At 37.9% G+C, this 9,477-nt stretch overlaps 1 pseudogene across 1 annotated transcript; it reads right to left on the bottom strand.

Annotated features, from left to right (window-relative positions):
* Positions 1–3,778: 3,778 nt before the first annotated feature.
* Positions 3,779–5,813, bottom strand: LOC148842674 (protein CfxQ homolog; annotated as a pseudogene). Its single transcript, XR_016103256.1, has 5 exons — positions 5,721–5,813; positions 5,515–5,625; positions 5,119–5,422; positions 4,495–4,634; positions 3,779–4,434 (listed from the first exon to the last, which is right to left on the bottom strand). The product of XR_016103256.1 is annotated as a protein CfxQ homolog (transcript).
* Between the last annotated feature and the right edge of the window lie 3,664 nt (positions 5,814–9,477).

Here is a 9,477-nt window from a genome sequence, read left to right as displayed (position 1 = left end):
CAGGACCGCTGTAAGCCCAAATCACATAGCCCCCTCTGTTTAGAATAACTCCCCCAATGCCAGCCGCAGGAGGCTGACCAGATAATGATCTGAAGCTGTCATTAAACATCAGGAAGAAATCTAGCACTGGCCTAAGAGTGAGGAGGTGACTAGGCTGATTTTCAGTGTGGGAAGAGTATATAATCTCTAATAAATTTCTTTCAAGATCAGCATACTGAGTGTGAGAAGAGTACAGAATCTCTAATTAAAAAACAAAAACATCGTTCCAAGAAAACAATTCCATGCACGAAATTCTGACATAATAACCAAAAAAATGTAGTTTCACATGTAACATGCAACAAATATTTCCACAATCTTTACTTCTCAAAAAAAGTGTTTGCAATTCATCAAATATACGATCTTTGATTTCACCGCTCTGAGTTTCAGCAAAGACTGAAACTGCTTGCTTGGGAGGATTCACCACACGCTCTGCGACAGATACATTGTAATGTAAAAGCCTATAGTAGAATAAGGCTCAATCATGGACATCCTGCAGTTAAATGACCATTTAGTAGAACGCTCTTGTAAAAAAAAATTCTATAACTTCTTAAAATAATTGGGCACATTTTCAACTTCTTGATGGATTGGCCAAAAAGCACCTGGTGAGAATCTGCAAAACCAGCAGCCAATGCAGCTCCCAAGGCTTTCTGAGTTTCAGGTGGTCTTCTTAGGAAACATTATAACTATGTTGTTAAATATAGATAAATTTTTGCCATTTTTTTTATAGCGTGCATGATGGATGTCTTTCCAAGCTCCATGTTTGGTTGCATGTGTTTTTGTTTTTTGTAAGAACTTAAGATTCCCATCTTTGGGATGTTCCAATGATTAGCTGTACCAGGGTTTAGAATAAGATTCCCATGCAACCAATGATTAGCACGTATAGTCAGGTCATCTATTGTCTATTAGTGCTTTGGTTAACACAGAAAAATAAAAGTTTAGAATAACTCTGTGATCAACCAAATTAATCATCAGTCCACCGTTCTTTGTGATCCTCAAGTATCTAGTCAACACTTCTATAATATTTTTATCGATTGTTTATAGCTAAAACCTGAAGTTTACCAAATTCTTGTCTATCCTTCTAAAAAGTGGAAACTGCAGTGCCTAGTGCACGCTAACAGGGCTGTTTTGTTCTCTTCTTTCTTATAGAAGCATTTGTTTATTATTTAGCCATGATATCCCTCACTTCAGAGATGTATTTCCTTTATCTTGGTCTTGGTTCTGTTAATTTGTTCTACTCGTACTTCTGTACTAATTCGTCTTTGAGGGAACCATTCATCCAAAAAATAATTTGTTCAAGTCATTCCATACATTGATATCTTGTCAAAACAATTTACCATTCATGCAGGAATGCTCCATAAGCCCTCAAGGAGCTGCAGCATTGACGACTCCTCCAGTCCTCATCCGGCACATGCAAGGTCATTCTATCCATTGCATTGCCTCAGGTGGTCAAACTTCAAACTTCAAGTTCTTCTTTTTTGCACAGAAAGCAGAGGAATCAGCAGGTTTCTTTCTTGTAGAATGTATTTTTAATACATCATCATCAAAGGCACAGATAAAAATCAAAGCTGAGGATCAAAGTACTTCTCAGGCTTTCTCAGCTTTGTTCCAATCTGCATTATCCAAGTTTGGTATGTTGTAATGATTCCTTTTTCTCCTCACCATGGGCTCAATTGAGGATAGAGTTTTTTATTCTCTCATCTTTTTCCTTGGTCAGCTGCTAGTTTTGTTTTCTTGCATTACTTGAAGTCTTGATGCAATTTGCCTCATTCAAAGAAACCCAGAGCCCCTTGGAAGAAAAGAAGAGAAAAGATGGACATTTTTTTGTAGAATACGTTTTTTCGTCAAGATCCATAATAAAAAACGGGTATTTCTCTTTGTTGGTTGCATTATATTTTGGGCTTAGTTTGGATAAATATGCAAGTAGACTAACCTAGCAACTGAATATTTGTTTTCCTTGCGAAGCCTTGACCAATGAAGCACTAAAATTCTCCTTGTTAAATGTTATTCTTTGAAAATATCAATAAAATGTTATTCTTTGGAAACGACACTTTTAGATCAATTCCTGCAGAGGAAGAGGTTTGTATCTGAGGCAGCTTTTGGGTTTGTGAAACAAAGATAGCGACTGCAGTGACGAGGGCTTTTGGTAAATTCAGAGAATTTGAAAGTAGAGGGAAAAGCCAAAAAGGACATGGGCGAGAGTATAAAAAAGGCCACAAGTAACAGAGCTATGGTGTTAAGAAATGGTTTACGTGCTAGAATTCTCCGCCTTTCCGTTATAACTGGAGCTCACTAACTAATATGTCCAACGGCATCCGGGCATCGTGCCGCGATGCGAAACTGAAGCTATTTGAGACTGCATTCTGCAAGTTATCTTCCTTTTTTTTTTTTCTTGGTTGTGGTTTCTGCATCTAATTCTAATGTGATCAAGCATTGAGACGCAGGGAAGTATAGAGTACTCTATGCAGGTCCTCGTATAGAGTACCAGGGGAGTCATGATTCCCCCCCCCCCCCCCCCCCACCCCCTTCACTTCCTACCCAATGGTTCGTCCTCTATGGCCCATTCATAAGTTTTGGCCCCCTAATAAAAAATTTCTGGTCCGCCCCTGTTTATACTCCTTCCAAACTGATATCTGGCCTCTATGGTTTGCCTTCCCTCGCGATGCACAAAGGACAAAACAGAAGTTATTGTAAGCCATGATCCAAATGAGGGTTGCAGCATAGGCAAAGCTTCTCTCTTTTGGGGGACAAAACACAGAAGAAACTTCTCTGTCTTATCATTTTTTCTGGGTTTTTGCTTTTATTTTATTGATGGTTGATGAGGATTCTTGATTTTTCTATGGGGATGGGGCATCTTAGGTAATCGCATTTTCTTGTCCTTAACTCTTATCTGGTTGTTTCTTGGTTTGCCATCACTGGTCCATGGTCATTTGGGCTTGTAAGCGTCTGTGAACCTTATAAACTACAAAGGAATGCCTCCGCCGGAAATTATTGTAATCGCAGTTCAATACTGGTTGCTTGTACCAGCATGCACCTCCGCCGGAAATTATTGTCACAAGACTGGTTGCTTTAACTTTTTAAGTTCGGCCATCAATTTTTTTAGTATCAAGAAATCAACATGAGCTTGCAGTTCAATACTCTAGAATCTAGATGCAATCATGTTTACATGACCGCCTGCTTTTTTAAGGCTAAATACTTCATGTCAGGCATCGTTTTCAAATTAATTTCTAAAAACATTTGTGAACATTTCCCTGAGATGCTAGCAAAGAGAAATAAAAAAAAAGAGCAGCCTTGTTACATTACCATTGTTCTGGTTTCCAGAAGAGTGTAATCAACCTGATTAAACAGAGAAAGAAAAGCACAAGGAAAGGAGTTTGAATATGTAAAATGAAGAATACTAAACAATTTGCTTATTATTCATGTCTCTGTTGTGTACAGAAAATGGGAACAAATTTGGAAAGAAATGTCCTAACAGCTGCTGCAGAAGACCGCTTCTGGACCTCAAAATTATAAATTTCGAAGACAAAAATGGTTCCAAAGGACTCAATAGATTGTTGAATTTGTAAGCACCACCTAAAACAAAAAGCTCCTAAAGTAACAGGACCCCACCTAAATAGTCCAGGTTCCATTTCTGCTGTGATTGTAACCAAGTCCATACAGAAAAGAAAACGGCTGGCTGCACAATGCCAAGAGATAAAAGATTGTGTAGAATAATGCAAACAGATCATTTGGAGATGCAATGAAAATGGACTTATGTAGATGTGCCCTGTTATTCTTGAATTATGAAGATTGTGACAAGATGTTAATGAAATCATTTCAAGCATCTTTGTAAATTCGAGAATTGATCCCATCTCATTGTGATAATGATTTAAGGCCTGCCTCTAAATCTTCCAAGGTAATAGTGGGTAAACCATCTGTGTCACTACAATCAAAATCAAGCCTAAGATCCAAATTCTCTCTGACATCGACAAGCATTGGATCCACTAAACCCCCGTTCATCTCTTGCCGCTGTTTTACTGTTGTTCCTCTCTCTATTAGTTCTGTGATTGCGTCCACGCTACATGATTGATGTAATTTGAAACAATAAAGTGGGCTCTCCTCTGCTTGATTTTTCATTTTAAGATGAAGGATCTGAGCTATACTTCAGAGCTGAAGTCACGGAAGTAGAAGAACTTGTACAGAAACCTTCATTAGAGGAGATTACACGTTTCACTGGCTCACTGTAGCCAGCAAATATAACAACCTTCTTTCCACATCCATCATAGACATGATCTCCTCTAAAGCCTCCAATCCATAGTCCTTGTCATCAGTTTTTTGCAAGGGTATCAACCGATAGGCTTCATCCACAAAAAGAATTCCTCCTTCTGCTTCTTTTATTTACCAATTGAGATTTTACAACTTATCCATTTGACTATTAAAGAATTCAAATCACAAAATTTGATGGCATAAATGGCATACCTTTCTCCTGGTCTTTGGTCCTGTTTGCCACACAAATTCTCCAACCAGTTCAGTTCTTCGCACTTCTGTAACCTTGTCAGTAGGTAAAATTCCCACCATATGGTGCATTTTTCCAAGGAGTCTAGCTACCATGGTTTTACCTGACAGATATAATAGTGCTCTCAGTACTTTGTAGCAGTGACGACAATTTTGTTGCTCAAGTCTTCCCATATATCAATGATGAATTACCAGATCAGATCATTAACTATTAATTAAAAAGAAGGTTACAATGTCAATAAATTCAGAGCACAATATACACAAGGACCATCATTCAAATATAACATTTTATGCCATGTTCAGTAATAGATGCCATACATTACTGACCCAGTACAGCATGCCAGTCATGAGATGGTACCTGCAATTCAGTTAATATGATATGACAAGAATGCAAATTAAAACAAAAAATCATAAAATCCTAACCATCCATCTATATTTTTTCCTTTTTCTAACAATTCGATTTGAGATTAAAATGTATTCCAGAAGACTCCATTGAGCAGGAGGATTACTAAGATTTGCAGAATGCTACACGCCTCTCTCATAATCTTATATGTATCATATCCATATATGTCTTGTCCACCGAATTACCTGTTCCTGGATTGCCAAGGAATGCCATGTGAGAGACCTTCCGTGCAGCAACCTTAAGCCCTAGAGCTCTATGCTTCTCATCCATGAGCATTCCCTTTGCCCATTTAAGTAGTTGTTGCTTAAGTTCATTCAACCCCACGATGTTCAACAATTCCTGTTCAAGTTCAGCCATCTTAGTTTTTGTTTCACTGCATGCTTCAATGGTTCTGTGCTTCTGCTGCTCTTCAAGATGCCCATGCAGGAGTTCTCGCAAATTCTCACTTTCTGGGCCTTGTGAGAGGTAATTTAGAGGAGTCATTCCCTCCTGTAGCATGTTTAACCAGTTCTTACTAAGTCTGTTTGAACATAAGCTGGTTGATAGTTCTAAATTTGATATGTAATATAAATTGAGCATACATTGTCCTCAACACTGCAATCAGCATTGTAATCAAGAAGCATCTTCACAGTTAAACAATTGTCAAACATGAGTGAGGACCATACAGCAAGATGCAAAGGGGTCATACCATTCTGCATTAATAAAATATGAATAGAAGAAGCAAATTTTGGCACACTTTCACATTCATTGAAACAGAGCAAATAGGGAAAATAATAAGGAAATGTATATTAGCTTTAGCCTCCACAGTAGCACCATGATGAAGAAGTAACCTTGCTGCTTCACTGCATCCATTCTTTGCTGCCATGTGCAATGGAGTTTCCCCACACTGAGAAAGCCACATCTCGAACCATGAGATCAAAATTCAGAGAAAAGTCACTGTAGTTGATTTCTGGAAGCAGTTACCGACCATATTCTTAGCTTCCAACTTGACCTTTTCAGGTCCTTGCCAATTGAGCAAAAAAATTAACTATCTCAACATTATTGTAACCAGCAGATACATGAAATGGAGTCTGCATTATCTGCATATGAAATAGAAATAACTAAGAAGAGAATCCAAAAGGAGGAATTAGCTGTCCTATTCATTCAAAGATTCACCTAGAAGAATAAAACCATAGGAAAAACTGTGGATTCAATGTGGATTTTTTTCAAGCCAGATCCAAAATTGGCATATCAAAATTTCTTAGCAGAATTTAAAACCTAACAAACAGAAAATCTGGAGTGGTACACAACCAGAAAATATGTTAGCTTGTGAATTATGACCTGTTTTGTTGTTTGTGCAACTTGTGAGTTGTGATTACAGAGCAATCAATGTTTTAAATGCATTGAGGCAATCAGAGGTGATGAATGATGAATCAAAAAAATGCCTCGAGGATCGACTTTCCTCTTCACAGCTGAAGGTGGTCAGTGGTCACATCTTCAGATGCTATATTTGTGTGTATGTGTTTTCAACATATTAGTACTTGTTTATTTTACATTTAAAGCATTTTAATTTCTTATTAAATGGTTTGTAAGTATATGATGAGTTTCTCTAGTGCTCCTTACATTCTTGCAATCCATGTTTAAGCAATCATTATCATTATATATGATCTCCCTATATAAAAATATAAATATCTTTTTCGTATTTCTATACTTTTCCTCATTTTAATTCCATGCATTTCTTGAGGAATTGAAACTTATGAGGCATAAGCTTCAATGATCTAAAGGAAGGACCCACCCTTTCGGTTCACAGCTATGTGTTTCTAATTTATTATGTCAAAGATAAAGACAATGGGGACAGATAAGTACTGAAGCTTTGAGATTTAGTTGAAACATTTAAGTTAAAATCAAGCTCAAAGAACGTGAGATTCATCTGCATTATCTTGTGCAGGGGAAAAAATGGAAACTGAAAATCATATGTAATTTCCAAAACACAAAGAGACAAAACCAAATTGAGTACATTCGAGGACTTAATTGGTGAGCAAAACTAGATCCTACTAATGAAAGACAAATAGGAATAAGAGTTTTGTCTAATTCAGATAAAAGAATCACTTAAGGGTGGAGAGAAGTGAAAGATGAATCAAATAATCATTGCTTTAAAGAAGACATTACTGCTTGAAAATGAAAATAATAATAATAATAATAAAGAATGATGCGTATTTAAAAGAAATGGGAAAATGATGGCAACTAATTTCTGAAGAAGAATGAACCTAGGAAACTACATAAATCCAGAACGCAAAAGAAAACAAGCAGTTCAGAATATCCCTCGAATCACAGTTCAAAAACGATAAAAAGAGAAACAAAAGAAAACCGAATAGACCAATGCAAACGATATGCCCTTCAGATCTTTTCTCTATGATGTTCAACACAGCAAAGAAAACCTATAAGGAACCTAAAATTCAAAGACGAAACTGAAACATCAAACCTACAGAATGCGTCCAAATATTAGAATCTATAGTCATAAGACCTTCAGAGTAAAACAATAAAACATGAACCCTCTTTAAAGAAACACAAAACAACGAATGCATAATAATTAATCAAAACCATAACATCCCCAAAAACTCAAAGAAAAGCAGCAGAGGCGACGGCGACATAAAAACCCATATTAGATCATCGCCTATAACAAATACACAAGAACCGAAAAGAAAGAAATTCAAGAAATAAGAAAAGGAACGCCTAATGATGTTAGGGAGAGAATGTATGCCATGTGTGTGAGGAGGAGAGAGGGAGCAGAGAGCTTACGACGGCATTTGGGGCGTTGATAATTGACGGGTTTTCTTGAAGCTTAGTCTGAAAGGCGAGAAGATCACCCGACTGCGCACACCTACGGATGGCTGTAGGTTTGGCAGATGCAAAGCTTTGATCTTGAGGCGACCGCATCTCTCTGGGAGAAGAAGAAGAACAAGAAGCAAGAGAGGGAGAGTGATGTTGGTCAGCAAGTTTTCTTTTTCTGGTGTCGGGTCGTAACGTGGTCATACTTTCAAGACGACGACGACCCCCGAGTTGCAGGGTGTCTTATAAGTCTTAAAAACCGTCTCCCGCGTTCTGGCGGCATTTCCCAACTGCTACTGAAATCCTAAAAACCGGACCAAGATGTGAGGGTCAGAGGCTCTTCTCTTCTCTGTTCAGGGCCGCTAACTAGGGGTGCAAGACTGCAAGTAGGGCGGGCCCAGCCCGAAATTTTACACGGGCTGAATTTAGTCCTCGGGCTGGGTTTGGCCCAATAAGTCGGACTTGTTGAGCCTTTAGGTAGCCGAAACTCGGTTCAACAATATCTATTCTACATACATATGTATGTATGTAGAGCGTGTTCATTGGCCAACCCGGGCCCGATCCCAACCCAAGAACATAAAATTACAGTGTGGATTAGACTCGGGTTGAGGTCTTGGGGAGATTGGGCTTGACCTTAATCTGGACTCGGATCTTAAGCCCAAATTTTAGGATTGAGCCTGAGTTAACCATAAACTCGCCCCAAATTGCCCAACTTGCACCCTACCGCTAACTGTACCTGAGAGTTTGTCAGATGGAATCATTTCATTCGTTACTCTACAAAAAGCCCAAGCCCAGACCGGGCCCAAATTCAAGTCCAACCTGTCTAACCCAGGACCAGCCCGAACTGAAAATTGACATATTCAGGCTGGTCAATTAGGCTCAAGTGGACCTATTAGGACCAATATACTAAAATGTTGCATGAACTTAAACTTGTTTACTATCATTACTTTAAAACTTTAAGGGGGGTGTTCTTTTTTCGGATTTTGAGAGGGGGGAAGGTTGGTCAATGGAATTTCGGTTCTCATTGACCAAGAATCTCATGTTCTTTTTTCAGATTTATGTGGGGATTAGGGATAGTTTATTTTCCTGGGTACTGCTTATCCAGGTAAGGGATACCCACCTCCTAGGTGGGTAAATAACATTCCCACTTAGAGGGAAGTTACCAACACTTGAATGGGACAAAAATACCCTTTTTAATAATGGATTTTTATGGATAAAATGGTCATTGCCTTATTTACATGAGAAATAAAAGAACATGAATAAATACAATTACATAGATAACTACATTTACCTGGATAAATAATACCGAAAAGAGCTTAAATAAAAATTTTATATGTTTTACTTATAAATATACATGTATGTGTATACATATGTGTATGCATACATATACATATACATATATGTGTGTATATATACAATTCAACATGAATAATTGGCCGAATTCAAGCCGGTCTCGAGCTAACTAAGGCTAGGCTCAAGCTCAATCATAAAAATGGAAAATCTCGGAATTTGGGCTTTGCTCAGCCACTTCAAAAATGCGGGTTGAATCGAAGTAGGCTCAGCCCGCCCAAGTTGCACCTTTAGTCAATTTCTTATTAAGCCTTATTGTAGAAAATATTACGGCAATAGTTCTAAGCTTCTAATAAATACAGGTAATAAACTGCTAGAGCTACTTGCAGTCTTCTAAGTTCAAATGTCAAAGTCAGATAGCACAGATACTATTCTCGACTTTGACC

Source organism: Nelumbo lutea, chromosome 8 (assembly GCF_056320005.1).
Source record: "Nelumbo lutea isolate HS-2025 chromosome 8, American lotus-T2T, whole genome shotgun sequence".
In the NCBI taxonomy this organism is placed as follows: domain Eukaryota; kingdom Viridiplantae; phylum Streptophyta; class Magnoliopsida; order Proteales; family Nelumbonaceae; genus Nelumbo; species Nelumbo lutea.
The sequence above is the reverse complement of the archived record's forward strand: the minus strand, read 5'-3'. Positions and strand labels throughout refer to the sequence as shown.